This window comes from Notolepis coatsorum (assembly GCF_963971535.1).
Source record: "Notolepis coatsorum genome assembly, chromosome: 2".
Taxonomy (NCBI): domain Eukaryota; kingdom Metazoa; phylum Chordata; class Actinopteri; order Aulopiformes; family Paralepididae; genus Notolepis; species Notolepis coatsorum.
The window spans coordinates 130,601,590-130,626,032 of NC_140166.1; the positions used below are offsets into that span (position 1 = coordinate 130,601,590).

Consider the following 24,443-nt stretch of genomic DNA (forward strand, 5'->3'; position numbering starts at 1 on the left):
AATAATACATCAGATTTATGTAGCGCTTTTCCTAATGCTCAAAGACACTTTACAAAACAAACAATACAATACAGAAATAATCTATCTATCTATCTATCTATCTATCTATCTATCTATCTATCTATCTATCTATCTATCTATCTATCTATCTATCTATCTATCTATCTATCTATCTATCTATCTATCTATCTATCTATCTATCTATCTATCTATCTATCTATCTATCTATCTATCTATCTATCTATCTATCTATCTATCTATCTATCTATCTATCTATCTATCTATCTATCTATCTATCTATCTATCTATCTATCTATCTATCTATCTATCTATCTATCTATCTATCTATCTATCTATCTATCTGTCCGTCCGTCCGTCCGTCCGTCCGTCCGTCCGTCCGTCCGTCCGTCCGTCCGTCCGTCCGTCCGTCCGTCCGTCCGTCCGTCCGTCCGTCCGTCCGTCCGTCCGTCCGTCCGTCCGTCCGTCCGTCCGTCCGTCCGTCCGTCCGTCCGTCCGTCCGTCCGTCCGTCCGTCTATCTATCTATCTATCTATCTATCTATCTATCTATCTATCTATCTATCTATCTATCTATCTATCTATCTATCTATCTATCTATCTATCTATCTATCTATCTATCTATCTATCTATCTATCTATCTATCTATCTATCTATCTATCTATCTATCTATCTATCTATCTATCTATCTATCTATCTATCTATCTATCTATCTATCTATCTATCTATCTATCTATCTATCTATCTATCTATCTATCTATCTATCTATCTATCTATCTATCTATCTATCTATCTATCTATCTATCTATCTATCTATCTATCTATCTATCTATCTATCTATCTATCTATCTATCTATCTATCTATCTATCTATCTATCTATCTATCTATCTATCTATCTATCTATCTATCTATCTATCTATCTATCTATCTATCTATCTATCTATCTATCTATCTATCTATCTATCTATCTATCTATCTATCTATCTATCTATCTATCTATCTATCTATCTATCTATCTATCTATCTATCTATCTATCTATCTATCTATCTATCTATCTATCTATCTATCTATCTATCTATCTATCTATCTATCTATCTATCTATCTATCTATCTATCTATCTATCTATCTATCTATCTATCTATCTATCTATCTATCTATCTATCTATCTATCTATCTATCTATCTATCTATCTATCTATCTATCTATCTATCTATCTATCTATCTATCTATCTATCTATCTATCTATCTATCTATCTATCTATCTATCTATCTATCTATCTATCTATCTATCTATCTATCTATCTATCTATCTATCTATCTATCTATCTATCTATCTATCTATCTATCTATCTATCTATCTATCTATCTATCTATCTATCTATCTATCTATCTATCTATCTATCTATCTATCTATCTATCTATCTATCTATCTATCTATCTATCTATCTATCTATCTATCTATCTATCTATCTATCTATCTATCTATCTATCTATCTATCTATCTATCTATCTATCTATCTATCTATCTATCTATCTATCTATCTATCTATCTATCTATCTATCTATCTATCTATCTATCTATCTATCTATCTATCTATCTATCTATCTATCTATCTATCTATCTATCTATCTATCTATCTATCTATCTATCTATCTATCTATCTATCTATCTATCTATCTATCTATCTATCTATCTATCTATCTATCTATCTATCTATCTATCTATCTATCTATCTATCTATCTATCTATCTATCTATCTATCTATCTATCTATCTATCTATCTATCTATCTATCTATCTATCTATCTATCTATCTATCTATCTATCTATCTATCTATCTATCTATCTATCTATCTATCTATCTATCTATCTATCTATCTATCTATCTATCTATCTATCTATCTATCTATCTATCTATCTATCTATCTATCTATCTATCTATCTATCTATCTATCTATCTATCTATCTATCTATCTATCTATCTATCTATCTATCTATCTATCTATCTATCTATCTATCTATCTATCTATCTATCTATCTATCTATCTATCTATCTATCTATCTATCTATCTATCTATCTATCTATCTATCTATCTATCTATCTATCTATCTATCTATCTATCTATCTATCTATCTATCTATCTATCTATCTATCTATCTATCTATCTATCTATCTATCTATCTATCTATCTATCTATCTATCTATCTATCTATCTATCTATATCTGTCTGTACATCATATCTGTAATTCATATAATGTATGTCAGTGGTAATTCACATTATGTTCGTCAATGATATTCACTTGTTTTATCCCCCCCCCCTGTATAAATACGTAGTTAGTAGGGCTGTCAGTTTATCGTGTTAATTAGATTAATTAATTACACAGCAAATTATCGCGTTATGAACATTTACTCAAAATGTATTTAAAAAAAATAAATTATTATTATTATTATTTTATTTTTTTATCTCATTCATTCCATAAGAACGTAGAATACACATTTACAGACTTTTTTTAATATGGTCCATTTGCATGTTCTTGGTATCTGATTCTAGGGACATCTATGGATCTCAGGGAATGTATTCCCCAGTGTCAGAAATACTGTGTCTGTTACTAAGCTTGAGTAAATTGTAATGAACCAAATGAGATTTTTTTTTTTTTTTTTATCTTTGACTGTGAATAACACCATGCTAAAATTTACCAGACCTGAAAAATCTAAGCAAATTAATAAATGGAAGATGATTAAACAGATGGTTTTGTAGATACAGTACTGAATTCTGCCATCCGGACACATGCAATTTGAAATATTATTATAGAATATATCAGGCATAAAATGGTTATGCGATTCAAATGTGATTAATTAGATTAATTAATTACAAATCCTGTAATTAATTAGATACTTTTTTTAATCGCCTGACAGCACTAGTAGTTATCTCACCATTCTACAGAGACCCCCCTGTATAAATACGTAGTTAGCTCACATTCTACAGAGACCCCCAGTAGTTAGCTCACCATTCTACAGAGACCATGTATAAATACGTATAATCTTTTTAATTGTAATTGAATTTTTTTTTACTAGACTTCACTCAGGTGTATTATTGATGCTCTCATTGATACTATGTTTGTTTCTGAAGTGTGTGTGTGTGTGTGTGTGTGTGTGTGTGTGTGTGTGTGTGTGTGTGTGTGTGTGTGTGTGTGTGTGTGTGTGTGTGTGTGAGATATAGAGAGAGAGAGAGGGGGGTGAGAGAGATGAGGAAGGGGCAAGAGAGAAAGAGAACGTTAGGTTATGACTATAACCAAGTTCTGTTAATAGTGGTGACGCTCGGCGTCACTCATGCACTGTCCTCGCACACGTGCACGCGCACTGAATAAAGACCACAATGTACCTTTATATCCCAATATTTGTCTGACCACACCCCTATCAGCTCACCTACATAAGCAGGTGTGTGGTCACCTGCTCTCCTCCTTCCCAAGCTTTCACCACAAGGTGAGATCAAGGGCTGCAGCGGCGTCGGACGCCGAGCGTCACCACTATTAACAGAACTTGGTTATAGTCATAACCTAACATTCTGTATCATAGTCGGTTCCGCTCGGCGTCACTCATGCACATAGGGAGGCCGAGCGGAGCCACCGGCCGACAAATACACCCCGCTGAAGGCCCCCCACAACCATCAGAACAGGGAGGGCCGAGCCCCCCCGACCCCCCCTAATGGAGGGCACCCCCCCTATTGGAGGTTTCCCGGGAGGGCGACGGACCCGACCGTGTGAAGAGGCACTCAAGCAACTCAACGCACAGGGTGAGCAGACCGTGGCCTGACCCCACGACTACACACACGCACAACCCGCATGCCACCCGGGAACGAACGGAGGGAACAACCTCGTTACTGCCCCCAGAATCACGGGGTCAAGGGCAAACCCAACCCCGTGGCAAGGCCGTAGCAGCGGAGCGCAAAGGAAGGCCCAGACCCACCAAAGGGACTGGACCCCCTGGAACGGGCGCCCGGAGAGGTCCATGATGCCAGCATCAAGACCCCACCAGGTGGGCACTTAGTGACCCCGCCCCCCACATCGCCAGCGTATTCGGACAAAGGCCCCTCAGCCGAGCGGGCCCTGTCCCCCCAATAGTACACTGCCTGGCACACTGACCCTGCAGAACAGGCAGTCAGCATGGCCGTAAGCACACAAAAAAGGTTAACCAACGGAAGCAGGCAGCGCACCGGGGAAAAACCAGGCAACAGGCTGTTAACCCGAGCCTGGAGACTGCGGACGAGACAGGCGCCAGAGGGGACAGCTGAACACAGCCGCCCCGGCAGAAGGGGCGTATGCTGGCGTTGTTGCATGACCAAGCCTCCATTTAAAAAAAACCCACCCAGAGGGGTTGAGGCAGAGAAGGCTGACACGATTGGCAGACGTCATGAACGTGCAGGGGCACCCTCAACCGGGTAACCCGGGAGTTGACACTGCTTCAACACACCAGGGAATGGAGTTGACACTGCTTCAACACACCAGGGAATCAACCACCTTGGTGTTACCCAATGCGGTGGTTGTTCCTATAACCCCTCAAGAAAAAACTCCAAAACACACCTGCGGATACACACTGGCTATACCGCAGTACAAGTGTTTCAGTTTTCAAAAAAGGGTTATCCCAGGCCTACGGGTCGACGAAACATTACTTCGGACCGGCCCCGGCGATACGGGAAGCACAGGGTCACCAGAGGAGGTCAAAGACCACCCCAACAGGCCCCTCTTCGCCATGCGTGAGAGAGGAGCGAAAATAATGGAGAACCAGCCCCAAGCACACCGTACTTGGTATTCCCAGGCGGTCTCCCAACCAAGTACTAACCAGGACCAACCTGCGTAGCGGCCGAGATCTGACGAGATCGAGCGTGTACAGGTTGGCATGGCCGTAAGCCATTACGACAGTGCTGAGTAAAAAATGTACCCAACCAGGGTCTCCATAGCGCTTAACCCTGTGACACCCGGACCGACCTGGCATTTTCCCCCTGAAAAAAGCCCAAGTCCCTCAGGGTACCAGAACAGCAGATCTGCATCCCCGGCGGACAACGGGTTCAACTGATCCGGACCAGCGTGACCAGAACCAGTCCCGTGCCCTAACCACGCCGACATGCCTACTCCAGGAGAAGGGGCAGATATGCGTGTTGATCTTAAACATGAAAAGAAGGCGCCACCCAGACGTTCGGGGAGAACCGCGCCCGGTGGCCCACCCCCAGGGCGTGAGACCCCTCTACATATGTTCAGATCCATTCCGTCATCATCCCCCAGATATGAACGAGAATCCTTCGACAACCAAAACAGGTCATCGGAAGAGGAAAAACCTCCATCCCAGTTGCTTTATAAAAACGCTGTTTTAACCCCAAGCAACCAAGGCGTGCCAGTCAGTCGCCTGATTACAGAACACAGAACACCCCGAGCTAGCACTATGCATGCGTCGGGACACAACCACATCAATGAACAGGCTATTTAGACCTGTTTAGGCGCCCAGGGGAACGACAAGAGGGGTGTGATACTTCCTAACTCCAACTCTTTTTAAAAGAAAAGAAGGAAGCACCAACAGTATGTATCCCAGTCTACATGGCCGGGGGTAATTTTTTTTTACATTTTTACATTCCACCACCCTCCCATAGAGAGGAGACGGAAATCCCCAGAGAGACTTCCCACGCGAGCTGTACAGATTGAAAAGAATATATTGCACCTTGAGCCATGTAAAAGTTTGGTTTTAGGGCTCTCCGGGGAGGAGGCACTGAACCCATACACACTCAATAATCGAATTGAATCGAATACACACACAATAGAGTAGGACTCCTTCTTGAGGTTCCACTCACCTTATCAATCTGAGGAGGAGGCACTGTACTCTGAGGAGGCTCCCTCACATGGAAGGAGAGTCCCAACTCACAGAAGGCCCGAATAGGAGCTTCGTGAGGAGGAGCCCTGACCACCCCCCGAAACAGATCCATCATATGGACCTGAGCAGCACACGGAAGTCCTACCAACAGAGACGCGCACAGTGACGTACTCTATGGCGGGGGAATTTCTGCGGTGCACACGCCCAATATTCCAGGGCGTGGGACCAGGAAAATGTAGTGTAACAACATGTCTGAGAGGAGGATGAAGAAGTCCCCAGGGAACCGGGGGGAAAACACAACCCTCCTACTTTACCCTTAATACGGCCAGTTGAACAGGTAAACCTGTTAATATGTGAACACACTGTTCATTGTCATTACAGGCTGAGAAAAGAATCATTCTTTACTCATATGTCACTAAGCATAGCTTTATAGGTTAGTTTAACCCCCTTAGTTGTGAGTACACAGTACATAAACACACATGATGTTTCTCAACCCAACAAACCAGATCATTTTCACATCTGTAACAAACAACCCGATTTGCATGGAGAAGCTAAATACCAGTGACAAGAAAATTCACACATAACTCGCATCGTATCCTAAATGTAGTGCAGCAACACTCGTTTTGGAAAACATCGTTATTTACAAAACATTTAGAAGGGAAAGCAAGAAGAAGTGCTCAAGGTCTGGTCAGACCTTGCCTACCTTGAGCGCAGATCAAGCGAAACTGCAGTCTCTAACAAGGCACCGTAGTAAACACAGCCGTTCTGTGTTGTTGACCTGGGCAGCGTCCCCGCTCCATCCCACCGCTACGGCCCCTCTTGTTGACGCAGTCCTTGCCTTCCTGGCTCAGGGCAGGTTCGACGAACATCCTCTGTCAAAGATGACGTCGTAGTCAAGAGTGTTTAAAACATGTTATAATCAAAGCACGTTCAACAGTGTAGCATTAAGCTAACGGCCGCCCTCGGCCGATAGCAGCAAGCTAACGTTTCCTAGCCTAGCCTAGGTAGGCCACGACTAGCACGCAAGCTAACGTTTCCTAGCCTAGTGATCACAACAGGCTAGCGCCGCAGCTAACAGCTGACTGGCTAACAGTAGGCCACCACTAGCACATAAGCTAAGCAGCTATCACCTGAACTTGTACACAATGATATAACAATCACTCAGACAGGCCGCCGTTCTGAAACCCTCCTCTTTAAGAGAGAAGAGAAACGAAATGTTAACACAGTTTTACAACGGTGATTTTACCAACACCCGGCGGGGCCAGCACAATTCCCATGGGATGTAGCTGACTTGAACACAGATCTTCCGCTAACGAACATCCATGCCCATATTTCCTCGTGAGGGAATACTCTCATTTGTATATGAAAGAAGGGGCCTCACGGTGACAGAGAAAACATCCACTCGTCCAGAAAACACAGGGATCACCAGTGTTATTGGTCGTGGCCCACTAGTTAACTATAGTGGGCTTCAGACCAAGGTCTTCCGCCGTCGCCTAATAGGCTGAACAAAGGACCCCAGTCTGGGGCCGGTTTTCATAAACATTGTCAGCTAGCCCCCATAGCACTAACAGACAAGCGGAGCTCGCAAGCAAAACATTACTCACCAAACCTGGAACCCACCGCTTCTCACAACAGCGGCGCGTCCTACAGTCCAGCTGTGCCTTTACCGCAACCAGCACACAGCAAGGACTGCAGTTGGAAGGCATGTAGCGGCGCGAACTCCCAATACAAAAACCGGTGGAGGATTTTTAGAATGATCATCATCTTCCAGACACTCCAGTACGAAGACAATATCGCCGTATTTTCTCGAATATAGTGAGAGAGAAAATAAAGATATGATGTCAACGTATCTCTTGTTTTCCAACTCTTCTCCTACTATCACATCACGTCAAGTGGGGATCTACCGAGGCACATCCTTGTGGTGAAAGCGAGAAAGGAGGAGAGCAGGTGACCACACACCTGCTTATGTAGGTGAGCTGATAGGGGTGTGGTCAGACAAATATTGGGATATAAAGGTACATTGTGGTCTTTATTCAGTGCGCGTGCACGTGCGCGAGGACAGTGCATGAGTGACGCCGAGCAGAACCGACTATGATACAGAACTGGGAGAGTGTGTGTGTGAGAGAGAGAGGGGGGGGGTGTGAGTACTCAGCCCTTGTGTGGGTGAATGTAACAAGTTCCTAACGTTTTCTTTCCCCTATTATTTCATGCACACTTTATTCATTGTTTTAAATTATTCTTTTCTTTTAAGTTGTTTTGTGCATCACTCTGTTTTGAATTTGATGCAAATTTGCAATGCATGAGGGTCATCCTTTTGTGTTAAATGGCTGCATAAAGCAAGCATTTGTTGACTCTTATGTTGATAAGAGTATTAAAACTTGGAACTTGAAAAAGATCCGTTTAAGGTAGATACATTTTTTTTTAAATGCGATTAATTTGCGATTTAAATGCAAGTTAACTATGGACAATCATGCGATTAATCGCGATTAAATATTTTAATCGATTGACAGCACTAATAAATACGTAGTTAGCTCACCATTCTACAGAGACCATCAGTAGTTAGTGTGGTAATATTGAGTTGAATTTCATAAATAATATGTGTGAATAATTAGAGAGTCATAATGTAGGAGAGACAGACATTTCACACCAACCCCCTCGCATGAGAAGGCTGCATACCCAAATGGTATATAGGGGAATAGTTACAAGTCACAAAGCCCTCACTCAAACTGACTGTATGTAAATGCTGATTACATGCTGAAGAGTCATGGATCTATTAATCAACTGTTTAGTATCAAAAGAGTAAACCATAATATTAGAAATAAGGTTTGAAGGGTGATTACACTCGTGTTAAAGAAGTCATCACAGCTACTCTGCCAACTAGCCGGGGTGACGAGAGCTACTCTTCACCCCCACTCTGTGATCAGATTAGTACTATATGGTAATTTGGCCCAAAGTGTATTCACACCCCCCACCAGAAGGACATCAGGCCAGCCCCCCCCCCGTGAGAAGACACACAGAGAAACCCAGAGGGAGGGGCTGCCAGCGCCCACCGGACACCGCTCACAGAAGGCGCCCACAGGAGATGCATGATTGGATCAACTGTAATAGTGAACTGGATTCTATTTTGGCTAGAAGTTGGGTATATAAGGAAGAGACAAATTGTAATTCGAGAGCTCTCAGGCCGGACCCAACCCAGGGGGTCTGGGGGCTCCACCACCCCTCCACCACCAGAGAGAGACTGCTGTGCTGTTTGCATTTTATGTGAGTAAATCATGGGAAACACCATTTGTTGTTTAAAGTTTAGTGTAAATCCTTAATATCTGAAACCAGATTTACTCATGTATAAATGTGTGCAGCATGGTCAATGTATGTTCAGACTATGTTACCGACTGTTTTATGTACATTATTGAGGTTGGAGATGCAAACCTGATTGTGATATTTCTGTACAACAGACAGCTCTGTTAATGTTCTCTGATAATCTTTTGTATGTAAAAGGCAACCTTTTATTCACTCTTGGCCCTGACTCCAATAAATCAGCTGAGTTGAACTACAGTTCTGGTTGGTCTGGTGTACACGTTTTATTCCTCATCTGCTAAGTCAGATGAGGAGACCAACAATTCTACAAGTATGAATCCTTCCTCCTCCTTCCAGATAATCAATCTCATTGTGTTGTACTACAATAACCTCAAATTATTGTAGAAAGTCTGTGGGAATTTACCACAGAAATGGTGCCGTTCTTCCCATCCTTTGTGTCTCCCCCTGAAAAGGTGCGGTAGGGTCTTGTCATATGTATCATATCTGGACCTTGCTGTGTGTTGGGGACACGGGGCAAATAGCTGGGGTGTTGCTGCGTTTGGAGTGATAGACAAGGGGCTTGTTGTCTGAATGGAGGAGAGAGAGGGACAGGATGAAGGTTGGGTTGTGTACGCCACTGTTCGGGGCCCACGGTGAATATGGCTTTTGCATGCGGGGTTGGGGGTGCGGTGACTTAGGTTAGGATGTCCGGAGGTATGACGATCGCGCTTGTTGTGCAGTGAACATGCAAACGTGGGCTTTTTATGTTTGTATGTTTATTTAGACACAGGAGGCCGGTCTCGGCCCAGCGGGCCACGGGGGTTGGGTTGGTTAACTCGTATGGAATATACTTTATGAACTGTACGGGGAAGTTGGAGTAATTACAAGGCCTCATGTTATAGTAATGTGATTGCGTATTGGTGCCGCACAGACTATCTGGTCATGGTATAACGGGGGTGGCGTCGCATGACGGCAGGTAAAAGGCTTTTCTTGCTAGGAAGCACGGTTATTCTGGTGTATACGACAGGGGCGCGTTCTGAGTATGTAATTGCCCTAAAATTATTCTCAGGAAGAGGGCGCGGGTAAGTTGGGGAGATTTGATTGTTCTGAAATGGAAGGAGAGCTGTGTCCAATGTGCATTATGACCCTGCTTGTAGCCACAGAATAGGCGGGACGGGGACCGTGAGTGGGTCAGTATGGGCATAAATGCGTCGGGCTAAGGGCTCTGTTACTATTTCAGAACATGCAAGTCAAGTATGGTGAAAGATTGTTAGACCCTGGCATGATCAGCGCAGGGGTCTGTGCGATTACAGGATAAAAACGTAGTAATTAATAGAAGTGTAGGGTGCCGGCGTGTTCAGGACAAGGCTTGACGTTGGACGGACTGAAGTCTGGGGGACCAGCCGGCCTGTTTTAAATGTAGATATATTTGCCGTCCTTAGGCATAGTATCCTTTTTAATCTTGAGCGAAACCGGCCTGTTGATTAATTACGTTCGCTGTGATACAAAAACAATTCGGTCGAAATGACTGATAAAGTACTTAATGGTTGTATGGGAGAGTATGGCTATGGTTAAGAAATGCATGAATGAATTATGGCTGTGGTTGGGAATGATTGGCGTGACGTAGGAGCTTATTGTTATTTTGTTATGATATTTTAATAACCAGCGAACATAGGTCGGAGGCGAGTCCCTGCTGGTGGTTGGGGCTAGCTAGCTTAGCTCTGTGGGAAGAGTCCGCGGTGAAACTGGGGACGTTACGATGGCGTTATGAGAGAATTGTTTAAACACTGTGGCGGCGATTACAGGTAAGAAGCGGATCGAGACGTAGGGTGGCGAGATTGTTGCCGTTTTGGGGGTTATTATTGATGCGGTAGCGATAGTGTTTGATATTAGGGAGAAGCTGCTTGTTGACGTCATAGTGTTGTGGGGAGTATGTAACGTTCGCGGTGCTATGGAGTGTGGCGGAGTAGGTAGGAGAAAGGATTCGTGTTGAACTATATGTGCGGCGTTGGTTGGTGTAAATGTTTTAAAAATTATTTTCTGTTGGAGTGGTTGGCTATTTTAAGCCTGTGTGAATTGTTTATGCTTTGGTTGGTACTGAGCGAATTGCGTGGATGAACGGATCTTGGAAGGCACGGCTCCCGTGAGGGCCTTGAACGTCGCATTAGAGCTGGCTATGCTAGTTAGCTTGCATGCCGTTGTTTTGTGGCGTTTGCGGGCGGCAGATGTTACGTTTCGAGTTTTGAGAGTGATGTTGGGGAAGGGGTAGGGAACGTGATGAATGTCGTGGCAGATTATGAATATCGGGGCATGTTATGAATGTCGTGGCAGATTTTGGTTGTCGTAAGCGGCGTTATAACAGTCGCTTCGGTTGCCACTGCGCATGCGCGGTACGACGTGGATTGGGTCTAGTGCATTCGGAGTAGTTCGCTCAGGGGACAGGAATAACGGGTAAGAGAATATTCTGCATTATGTAATATGGTTATATTTGTATATTGTGCATTGTATTTTTGTGTAAGCAGGGGAGGGGATGTAACATGTATGGTGGTTAGGTTAGGGGAGATAGTCAGTAAGGGTTTACTTAGGCTGCAAACAATACAGTGAGCCTATTGAGGAGAAATGAAATAATGGATACATTGCCTATGATAAATCTGGGGTTCACAATCCGGCTATACTGGGTAGATTGTATTATTGTCTTTGATGCACAGGGGTATATTTTTAACCAGGGGGGAATGAGTAGGGATTGATTAAAAATAAGTACAGCTCAATACACACAATTGTTAAGGAGATGCAGACCAGAGGAATACTTTTGTCTTGTTTACATCAGGGTCCCCCATTTTCAATTCATCGGATAGTCAGTACTGCTACAACTATACATTTATGACATACCAGATTTGCAAATTCAGTCACCCGTGTTAAAATACATCATAACTTTTATTGCATACATGGTACACAGATAAACGGGAGTTTGAGAGTAGCTATAGGCTGAATTTGGAAAGTGGCTCTACACTAGAGTTACATGTTGCTTGCAGTAAAATCAATTTATCACACGTGTATGAAGAAAGGAGCATTTAGGACCAACCACTATAATGTTATGTTGAAATGAAACATGCTTACATGTATAATAATTAGAGTTGATGGGGTATTTCCAGTTTTTTAAATTTGTGTAACATGTACAATTGTAAGCTTGGAATAATGATGTTGTGTTTTATGTAGCTTGAATTAAGATGCTTGTATAGAATGCATTGATGTTGAAATGTCAGATATTGATACTTGTTATTGCTTTAATTACACTGTTGATTTAAATAGGATAATGTTTATATTATTTGCTAGATGCTTTATAGTGGAATTTGATACAAGCCCAGTTGTGAAGCAGGATAATTTACTGATGCTTGTTTTAGATTGTTAAATCTTTAATACACTGTTAATATGGTTAGGACATGTGTTTATGCTTGGTTTAGATTGGTAAATCTTTAATACAGTGTTAAAATGTTGACACAAGCCTCCGACTTGTAGGATAATTTATTGATGGAGGCTTGCTGCAATGACACATTTTGATATGGTTGTGTTTACAGTGATCGAAATGATTGTTTTTATTAATCCTTAATAAGTTTCATTGCTATGTTGAAGTATGGTTAAGAATGTTATGTCTTTAAATGCCATTTGCAAATCCTTGGGTCACAGTGGGATAATTTAGTGACAGGGGGTTGTTTAGAAGCTGCTATGATGTGAGATTGTGTTTTAGCAGTTATTATAAATGTTTGATAGATGATTTGTGTATGAAATGATTAATCCTTCTGTTGAGTTACAGGGAGGTCACGGAAACTCACAGGAGTGACTCAGGCTATCTTTACTAGGCAGTAAACGGCCCAAGGGGGGTCGTGTATTCAGCTGCTTACAATGGCGGTTCTTTTGACAGGATTAGCGTGAGATTAGATGCAACAGGAAAGAGGCCACAGGTGGAGATAAGGAGAGAACAGTCGAAGTGAGATAACAGATGGCGTTATTTTTAGAGCAGAGGACAGGAAGTGGGGGTAATGGGCCAGGGGGCCAGGAAGTGACAGGAAGGTGAGACAGCTGAGAGGGTTGTCAGGGAACAGCTGGGTTAGTGAGTGAGACGATCAAGAAAGTAGGCATTCATTTGGGGTTATGACTTGTGAATGTTAGACTATTTTGATAAGGGAATATTTGGATCTATCTGTGCACTGGAGGGCATGGGTAGGTCTGGATGAAGGATGGACTCCAGTCCGTCTTTGAAGTGAGAGTAGAGGAGCTGATGTGAGGAGGGGCTGTAGAGCCTGAGATCAGAGTAACCTGAAATCAGAGCAGAGGAATTGAGTGCAGAAGAACTAACCTTTTGTTTGTCAGAGATGTGAGGTGATTAACGAGTGGGGTGAAAGGATATATGTTTATGATATGAATGAAGCGACAGATGATATTTTTTATTTTAATTAAATTTTTGTATGTATGTGTGAGATTGGGATGTCCTTTTGATTTCAGTGAATGATTGAGCGGGGGATGGTGGCCAGGAAGCCTTAATTACCCATTCACACACAGGCACACACACACACACACACACACACGCACACGGACACACACACGCACACACACAGACACACACGGACACACACACACACAGACACACACAGACACACATTCACACGATCTGATTTCACATACATACACGCACACAACTTAGCTTTCACTTAAGGTGGAACTAGTCTTAAAAATAACAAAATGTGTTTAAGTAAGGAGTGTATCGAACCACTTGGGTTATACCATTATCATTTGTTTCATATCATTTGTTTTACTGAAGGAGTTTGTCTTTATTACTTTCATTTGATTTGATTTCTGTTGAATGTTTTGTAGGGATGAGGTGTTGAAGTTAAATTTTTAGATTTCTTTTCTATTTTTAATCTATGATTGTGTGGCCTGAATGGGTGTGGATGGAGCCTGTAGAGAGAGAATGTGCTGGCTTAAGAGGTGTCAAAGTCACTGACATGTGTGAATGGTACGGTTGGGTGATGAGATGTTGAATGGGTGGTTTTGGAAAACCTGGTTTTTATTTTATTTCATTGATTTACTGTTTTAGGTGTGAAGGGTTTAGGTGTAGAGTTTTGATTTCTTTTCTTTTCTTTCTAAATAACCATTAAGGTGGGCTGCGGTTGGAGCTGGTTGATTTCATTGATTTGCTTTCACATCTGTTGGAATGTTTTTCTGATTATTTGCCTTTTGTTTCTTAAATTCTCTGTTATGATCTGGTGAGAGGACGGTTGGAGAATGAGATGCATTGGGACAGATCGAGGCCGGGATACATTGGATCAGATCGATGGCAGTTAAGTGGTCCCGTCACGTTTGCATAATGGTTAAACAGTTGGCTTCTCTTGAGAAATATTTGACATATTGTGTAAAGAAAATTTGTTTTGTGTTTTTGTTCCCTTGCAGTTCAGTAGGAGGGGGAGGATGGACCATCACAAGTGGAGGGATCATGGGGAAAATGTGTAGGAATACATTTCATTAGATTATGACACGATGGTGTGAACCCGTTCAGTCAGTTCCTGTGGGAGATTGTTGGATTGTGAAGAGAGGTCGCTTGTGACGCTGCCCCTCCTTCAATATAGCCCCGGATACAAAGGCCGGAGGTTGAGACAAACCTCCAGACTGACGGAGTCGTTCGTCTGTAGATCCATGGAAATACAGTCATGGGACAGAATATGACGAGGTCCAGGCCTACAAACATTGGCTTCAGCTGAGGCTGGCCGACATGGGGTGGAGGGGGGGGGGGGCGAAAACGGTCAGAGACTGTGCAACCAAAGCGTTGAACAAGGGCCTCTGTGTGATTGATTGGTATGTTGAACGGGAGGTGACTGAACGGTAACAACTGGTATAGATTATGACACAACGCAAGAGTACTAAACTAAACACATACACATAGGTAGAGTATTAGGTGTAGGTTATGGCCGACATGGTGAAATTTTTTTTCCTTGCGTGGTGCTCCGCCCTCCCTGTCGACTGTGCGCTGAGGTGGTAGGTATTGTTATGTCCATGGGTGTTATGTCCATGGGATGTTCATAAAGGGGGGAGAGGTGAGAAGACCAACTGAGTTGATTATGCAAAATGTGATTGGGCTGACTTGGAAAAGGAATTAACAAGAGAGGAGAAGCAAAATGTATGAAAGAATGAATAATAATTTCTGTGTCCTCCCCAGATCATGTAAACGGATACTGTAATCTTAAAAAATTGTGATTGATTAGACTTTAAAGTGTAATGTTTAGATTGGAAAAAGAAAAAATGGAGAAATTTTGAAAAAATGAATTTTAATTTGGGAAAAAATGAATTTTATTATGTATGGTTAGAATGTATAGAAAATCAAGTCAATATATCATATGTGACGATAAGAATCGTCAAAACGGGGAAATGTGGTAATATTGAGTTGAATTTCATAAATAATATGTGTGAATAATTAGAGAGTCATAATGTAGGAGAGACAGACATTTCACACCAACCCCCTCGCATGAGAAGGCTGCATACCCAAATGGTATATAGGGGAATAGTTACAAGTCACAAAGCCCTCACTCAAACTGACTGTATGTAAATGCTGATTACATGCTGAAGAGTCATGGATCTATTAATCAACTGTTTAGTATCAAAAGAGTAAACCATAATATTAGAAATAAGGTTTGAAGGGTGATTACACTCGTGTTAAAGAAGTCATCACAGCTACTCTGCCAACTAGCCGGGGTGACGAGAGCTACTCTTCACCCCCACTCTGTGATCAGATTAGTACTATATGGTAATTTGGCCCAAAGTGTATTCACACCCCCCACCAGAAGGACATCAGGCCAGCCCCCCCCCCCGTGAGAAGACACACAGAGAAACCCAGAGGGAGGGGCTGCCAGCGCCCACCGGACACCACTCACAGAAGGCGCCCACAGGAGATGCATGATTGGATCAACTGTAATAGTGAACTGGATTCTATTTTGGCTAGAAGTTGGGTATATAAGGAAGAGACAAATTGTAATTCGAGAGCTCTCAGGCCGGACCCAACCCAGGGGGTCTGGGGGCTCCACCACCCCTCCACCACCAGAGAGAGACTGCTGTGCTGTTTGCATTTTATGTGAGTAAATCATGGGAAACACCATTTGTTGTTTAAAGTTTAGTGTAAATCCTTAATATCTGAAACCAGATTTACTCATGTATAAATGTGTGCAGCATGGTCAATGTATGTTCAGACTATGTTACCGACTGTTTTATGTACATTATTGAGGTTGGAGATGCAAACCTGATTGTGATATTTCTGTACAACAGACAGCTCTGTTAATGTTCTCTGATAATCTTTTGTATGTAAAAGGCAACCTTTTATTCACTCTTGGCCCTGACTCCAATAAATCAGCTGAGTTGAACTACAGTTCTGGTTGGTCTGGTGTACACGTTTTATTCCTCATCTGCTAAGTCAGATGAGGAGACCAACAATTCTACAAGTATGAATCCTTCCTCCTCCTTCCAGATAATCAATCTCATTGTGTTGTACTACAATAACCTCAAATTATTGTAGAAAGTCTGTGGGAATTTACCACATTAGCTCACCATTCTACAGAGATCATCAGTAGTTAGCTCACCATTCTAGTAGTTAGAGACCCTCAGTAGGCATTATGTTGTTCTCTCCATGCTATGACATGTGCTTTCATTAAATCCCATCTTCAGCCTGAGACTCTGATGTCCGTCTGTGAATAATCTGGTCAAATGATTCCACATCAGTGGTAATCGGGACAGCCCTACAGTGTACATACAGTATTTACCCCACGGAAAGTGAGATAAAGGCATTTTGGTATACAGCTAGTTTATTTGCACACAACATACTATTGTTTGATTATTCTTGGACCTCCTGAAATTTAAGGTTTGTTCAGTTTTAGATATTAATTATAATATATGGACCGGCAAAACCCTAGCATGAGTACAAATAATGTGATACATGGTGTTTTATTTCAATAATATTTGGTTGTTTATAGACCAGCAATACCCAGGTGTAATGGTCTTACCTTAGCAGTAGGCCAGGTCAATACCCAGGTGTAATGGTCTTACCTTAGCAGCAGGCCAGGTCAATACCCAGGTGTAATGGTCTTACCTTAGCAGCAGGCCAGGTCAATACCCAGGTGTAATGGTCTTACCTTAGCAGCAGGCCAGGTCAATACCCAGGTGTAATGGTCTTACTTTAGCAGCAGGCCAGGTCAATACCCAGGTGTAATGGTCTTACCTTAGCAGCAGGCCAGGTCAATACCCAGGTGTAATGGTCTTACTTTAGCAGCAGGCCAGGTCAATACCCAGGTGTAATGGTCTTACCTTAGCAGCAGGCCAGGTCAATACCCAGGTGTAATGGTCTTACTTTAGCAGCAGGCCAGGCCAATACCCAGGTGTAATGGTCTTACCTTAGCAGCAGGCCAGGTCAATACCCAGGTGTAATGGTCTTACCTTAGCAGTAGGCCAGGCCAATACCCAGGTGTAATGGTCTTACCTTAGCAGCAAATACGTTCAGTACGTCTCTACGTCTCAGCCAGTGGCAGCTCTGCCACTAGGGGCGCAAGGGCGCCGACCCACCTGCTGTTAAATCACAGAAGAAGAAAATAAAACTTTTTAGTTTTTTGTTTTATAGCCCTATAAATAATATAAACATGTTTAAAATGAATAATATTTACTAATTTTAAGTATGTTTGTATTTCCAATGCACAATATAACGTTATTATCTCAAATAAAAAAACACTCGTTTTCCTGAGCAGGAAGTGACATCACGTTTTTTTTATTTTAATTTTTTTTCGTATTTCTCGGCCCGGGCTAGACGCGATAGCGCTCTGAGTGCGCGTCACAGTTTGATCGCTGTATCCGTCACAGCCAATCAGTGCATAACGCGTTGTGCGTTGAAATATGACTATTATGTCTATTTGAATTGAAAATGGGGGACCCTGATGGAAACAAGACAAACGTCTTTCTCAGGTCTGCATCCCCTTAACAATTGTATGTATTGAGCCGTACTGTATTGTACCCATTCTGCAATCTGTTAAATAAAGTTTTCATTCATTCATTCATTCATGTTGGAATCCGGGCGCGATTTGAAGCGGTCTAGCCAGTAGCGTCAAGAATTTCTGTAGCCGCATTTCGCGGAGACGCTCTCTGATTGGCCGACGCCAGTATTTTTTTCCGTAGCAGAATTTCACAGAGACGATCTCTGATTGGCCGAATCCAATTTCTAATGTTCCAATTCTAGCTTCTAGCTTCCTAGGTTGGTTCCTAGGTTGGTCCTAGGTTGTTTGTCTTAGAGCGTGCCGTGACTGCAAGTTCTTTAGACTGTTAAGCTTAGGCACTCTTTCAAAGTTGGTTAAGGTTAGAGTTTGTCTTAGAGCATGGCGATAGAACGCCAGGTAGTTTGCAGTCTGTTCGAGCGGAAATGGACAAAGGAATGAAGTACTTGTGACTGTTGTGTGGTGCTGCTAACAAGCTAACACTTGGCTAACAAGCTATATGGCGGATGCAGTCTGGACACAGTGGACAGTGGTCTGGAATACATCAACAGTGATACACTACTTTATCAAGGCAAGCCCTCCTGCCCTGGACGTGTCAACTAAACAGTGAGTCTCTCTCTCTCTCTCTCTCTCTCTCTCTCTCTCTCTCTCTCTCTCTCTCTCTCTCTCTCTCTCTCTCTCTCTCGCGCGTTTGGATTGAAAATACGTGGATTATGGCTTGTTCAATATCGTCTATGTTTGAATGAATTAATGAATGAGAACTTTATTAACAGATTGCAGAATGGGTACAATACAGTACGGCTCAATACACACAATTGTTAAGGGGATGCAGACCAGAGAAAGACGTTTGTCTTGTTTACATCAGGGTCCCAGATTTTCGATTCATATCGATAGTTTAATAGCTAGCCTTGGCTCGTTTAACAATATGCAAAATATGTGTACAGCCCTGTACTCATACTGAAGTTATTCTTGGTATATAATAGGTCTGATTGTGTAACGAATCGATTCCACGTCGCGCTGTGTGTGAGAGAGAGAAAGAGAGAGGGAGAGATCTGCCTGTGTTTGGAGACGGGGCAAGTTTTGTTTCTAACTTTTCTATTTATATATTGTGTTTCAAGTTGTGAATTAGAGTCTAGACTATACTTTATTTGACTGGTTGTGTGTTGTTGTAGTAACAGCTGAGCGACTCGTTCATAAGAGCCGATTCATTGCCTTGAGCGTGAGTCGAATCGCTCACGTCTTGCCATGAGTCTGTTGCGTGGTACTGTACATGTTTGCAAAATGTTTGGTATAGCGCCCCTAGTGGCGAAGCACCCACGGGCCGCCACTGGTCTCAGCTGTCATCTCACTGAACTTTGTACCATTGTGACAGGCCCCCCCTCCTTCTCTCTCTCACACATACACACTCCCCATGCCATATAAACCCGAACTCCATTTCCTATACTCTAGTCTTTATTGCCTGAACTCTGTGAAGTGCCTACAACACTGTAATCATAACTACCTCAAACTATAGTCTACCCATATAACACTATGATAGCCATGTACAATAGCACAGTATATACCGTATATATATATATATATTTATCTATATCCATGAGAATATACAGTCTGCATCCAGTACAGTATATTCATGTTTATATACCTGTATACATACCACATGCTGTATGTAATATATATATCTGTATCCCATACCTACTCTCTTATACCAGTGGCCAGTATAACTTACTACCACAGTGTATTATACTTGTATCACTGTACATAATAATACTGTACATAAATCTGATTCGCATATTTACTCAGTAGCTTTGTTATATATATTCCATATAATCACTTGTTGCACTGTATATTGTTAATTTCATTTTAATTTCAAACCTTTATTTAAACTCCAAAGGCAACTGAGGTTTCCCTCATTCAAAGGCACGCTGAGTGTACATCAGAATTAAGCAAAACATACAGAGTTAAAGGAACATGCCAACTTTTTGGGAAATTAGTTTATTTGCCATCTACCCTGGAGTTAGACAACCAGAAACATACCCTTTTCTTCTCTGTGCATGCATTAGGCTTAGGGAACAGCCGCACCGTTAGCCTAGCTTAGCGTCATTCACTGGAAGTGGGTGTGCCAGTGTAGCCTAGTTTCCAACAGTCACGAAATACACTCCAAATACAACTCCAAACCAAAACTTTCCTGTAAACATGTTGTGGCCTGTGTATTGACGCGTTTTTGACTCTGCAACATGACATGACTCGGCAATAAAACTAAAATAAGCTACTAGTAACCTGACTCCCACCTAAACTGACAATAACATATGAAGTATATCACGGCATACATACCTTATGCATACTGCACCTTATGTGTATACTGTAGTACTTCACCAGAGCATATATTTAGCATTTTATATATTAGATTAGATATTAGTTATTAGATTATATATATTGTAACTATATTTATTGTAGGGCAAATATAACTGAGAGGGCATACATACCCTCATCTTGCACCTTGACCTTTTTACACTGCCTACTTGCCCATATCAAGTTTCAAGTTCAAGTTTCTTTATTAGTTGTCATACAGAAATACAGAATACTTTTGCATGAAATGCTTCTTTCTGTTTTGCTCCTGAGAGTGTGCTAGATAAAAATAACAAGATAGTGTAAAATAGTATAATATAAGTATAAAATAGAAAGATAAGTACGTAAACAAGTGTAAAAAAAACAATAAATTTCAATATACATATATACAGTATATGTACAGTATATACTTCTGTCTCTACTATACAGTACAGTGTAGAATGGTGAGGTATAGCTTAGCTTGTGGTGCCACCTTGTGGTGGTGAGGTGCACTGAGGTGCATGGGATGATGCCAAATATATAAATATATAATATAAAGTATAAATACAAAGTGTGTGTTAGTGTCTAAGTGGGTAAAGTGGGTGCTACAGTGTGTTGTTTATTTAAAGTGAGTGTGTGCGTGTGGATGTGTGTGTTGTGGGTGTAATTGATGGTCTGTTCATTGAGCATCCTGATGGCCTGGGGATAGAAGCTCCTTCTGAGTCTCTCTGTGCTTGCCATGAGACTCCGGTATCGCTTGCCTGACCGCAGCAGTTCAAAGAGGCAGTTGTTTGGGTGGCTGGGGTCTTTGATTATTCTCTTAGCCTTACCCATACAGCGCTTGTTGTAAATGTCTTGGAGAGTGGGAATTCCCCCTCCAATTGTGCGTTCGGCTGAACGGGCCACTCTCTGTAGTCTGCTACGGTCTTGTGCAGTGCTATTCCCAAACCAGGAGGTGATATTGCCAGTCAGGATGCTTTCTATTGTGCATGAGTAGAAGTTCTTGAGGATCTTCTGACTCACTTTGAACTTCCTTAGGCGCCTAAGGAAGTAGAGGCGTTGTCGTGCCTTCTTGATAACACTGTCAATGTGTGTGGTCCATGTCAAGTCCTCGGATATGTGGACTCCGAGGTAGTTAAAACTGTTCACTCTCTCAACCGGTGCTCCACGCATATGCGTATTGTCCAGAGTTTATTATATTGTTATATTGTTTACACTGCCTATTTTGATTCTATTTAAATTTGTACTTCTCCACTGTACTAGTGTTGTTACAATACTGGAATTTCGACTTCGATACGATACCTTGAAAAGTATCGATATTCGATACCATTTTTGAAAAAAAAAATATATATATGTAGCCTATATATATTTAAAAAAGAAATTAACAAATTTTGCTTTTGTTGCTGGTTGATTCTCCTCAGCTTCTCTCTGGTACTATAAGATAAGATAAATATAACACTTTTAAAACCCTTTGTTTATCTTTAGATCAGACATTTAAAAATAACTAAATTATCTAATCTAAATCAAACCCCTCTTAAAAACAAAAACCTGTTTAACCTAGCCATCTATAAAACATCATGCTAAAACTGTGAAACAAACTCCCCTAAAGAAAGAAATACATAGCAAACATGACTCAGTTATGCAATAGTGCTGCTGCTTTTTATTTGGTTAAAACAACAACTACAACAATTTTCATGACGGCGAGCGAGAGAGAGAGAGAGAGAGAGAGAGAGAGAGAGAGAGAGAGAGAGAGAGAGAGAGAGAGCGATAGAGCGAGAGCGAGAGAGCGAGCGAGAGAGAGAGAGAGAGAGATTTCTCCGGAGCTATGCTCGGAGCATTTATTAACGTTACATTTTCAACAAGATTGCTGCTAATTAAACACTTCATGGAAACGGGGTAACGTTATGTCGAGTTCATACGTGTACTAGTGTAGTATGAATGAACTCGACTTAACGTTACTCCGTTTCCATGAAGTAATTATAAAGGTGGCCAGCTAGCTAGCATAAGCTAACGGAGGAACGACTAGCTAACGTTAGCTAATAGCTGTATCGTTGGCACTGCTCTGTAACAACGCTTGCAAATGGGCAACGTGGCATCTTTAGCTTTTCCTTCATCGTTTACTTCAAACCCGAAGTACTTCCAAACAGCACTTCTGCTGTTTTCTTTATCCACAAGCACTTGCCATCTTCGGAGCTAAAATCTTTGTTTACAAACTGTGAGGTCTGTGAGGGGGAGGGTCTCTGAGGGGGAGGAGGAGGAGGGGCAAGCGTGCTCTGCAACAGCGTGTCTGTCTGTCAACAACTTGCGGTAGAACACTGCGAGCAAGCCAGCTGGTATCGATACTGCAGAAAGTATCGATATTTCGGGAAATGAGTATTGTGAGGTTTTGTCCGCTGCTCACCAACTTTCTCTGTTTTCTTTAAGCCTACTGTTAGAAATTCCCTTCTCACTCACTCTCTCTAGCCCCCACCCTCTCGTTCTTTACTCTCGTTTACTCTCAGTGGCCACACCTGGACTATTATCAATTACCTCTCGCACCTGTGGTGGCAGGCTAATTAGTTCCCCTGTGGGCTTTAAATACCAGGGCTCTTCCCCTCGTTTCGGCGTGGGGTCGTGTTGTATTCATGCTGAGTCATATTCTCTAACATCTAGACTCTTTCGGGAGATCCTCTGGTCTACCAATGCTGTATATGGATTTCTCCAGCCTTGAGATGTTTTGCTCCAGCCTTCGTCTGCTGTCGCCGTAGCCTGTGGAGGAGACTGTTCTGCGCTCCCTGTACTTCCACGGGAGGCACCCCAGCGCTCCACTGCAGACCCCAGCGCAGCTGTTCGTCCTGACGCACATCTAGACCAACGCGCATCTCCCGGACCCTCGGGCTTGGCACGCTCTCCAGTCACCAGCGCGCAACGCGCATCTGCAAGGGCTTGGCACGCTCTCCAGTCACCAGCGCGCAACGCCCATCTTCAAGGGCTTGGCACGCTCTCCAGTCTCCAGCGCGCAACGCGCATCTTCCAAGGATCCTCGTGCTTGGCACGCTCTCCAGTCTCCAGCGCGCAATGCGCATCTTCCAAGGATCCTCGTGCTTGGCACGCTCTCCAGTCACCAACGCGCATCTGCAAGGGCTTGGCACGCTCTCCAGTCACCAGCGCGCAACGCGCATCTTCAAGGGCTTGGCACGCTCTCCAGTCTCCAGCGCGCAACGCGCATCTTCCAAGGATCCTCGTGCTTGGCACGCTCTCCAGTCACCAGCGCGCAACGCGCATCTGCAAGGGCTTGGCACGCTCTCCAGTCACCAGCGCGCAACGCGCATCTTCAAGGGCTTGGCACGCTCTCCAGTCTCCAGCGCGCAACGCGCATCTTCCAAGGATCCTCGTGCTTGGCACACTCCTCCTCGCAGACTCCGAGGCGTCTCTCGGTTCCGACGTGCACACCAAGGTGTGGCGCGCCACTCTGTTCCTCGGCTCCGACAGCGGCTACCCGGTGGACGACACCCTCGCCACCGCCGCTGTTCCAGCACCCTGTTCCTCGGCTCCGACAGCGGCTACCCGGTGGACGACACCCTCGCCACCGCCGCTGTTCCAGCACTCTGTTCCTCGGCTCCGACAGCGGCTACCCGGTTGACGACACCCTCGCCACCGCCGCTGTTCCAGCACTCTGTTCCTCGGCTCGGACAGCCAGCTACCCGGTGGCGACACCCTCGCCGCCGCTGCTGTTCCTGCACCATTACGCATACGCCTGGGTGAGTTTTGATTGTGATGTCACTCACCCAGCGTAATGCCTCTTGCCCCCGTCCCGCTGCGTTTCCTGTACCATTACGCATACGCCTGGGTGAGTTTTGATTGTGATGTCACTCACCCAGCGTAATGCCTCTTGCCCCCGTCCCGCTGCGTTTCCTGTACCATTACGCATACGCCTGGGTGAGTTTTGATT

General features: G+C 43.1%; 1 protein-coding gene across 3 annotated transcripts in view; it reads right to left on the minus strand.

Moving 5' to 3' along the window:
* LOC311224215 (phospholipid scramblase 1-like) overlaps positions 1–24,443 on the minus strand; it is a 63,989-nt gene that overhangs the window by 30,807 nt on the left and 8,739 nt on the right. For 2 of the 3 annotated variants that reach the window (XM_084309108.1, XM_084309110.1), the window contains exon 2: positions 17,686–17,771. The gene's annotated coding sequence lies outside the window, so the exon portion shown is untranslated. The remainder of the gene's footprint in view (positions 1–17,685; positions 17,772–24,443) is intronic. The other variant, XM_084309109.1, reaches the window with a different exon arrangement.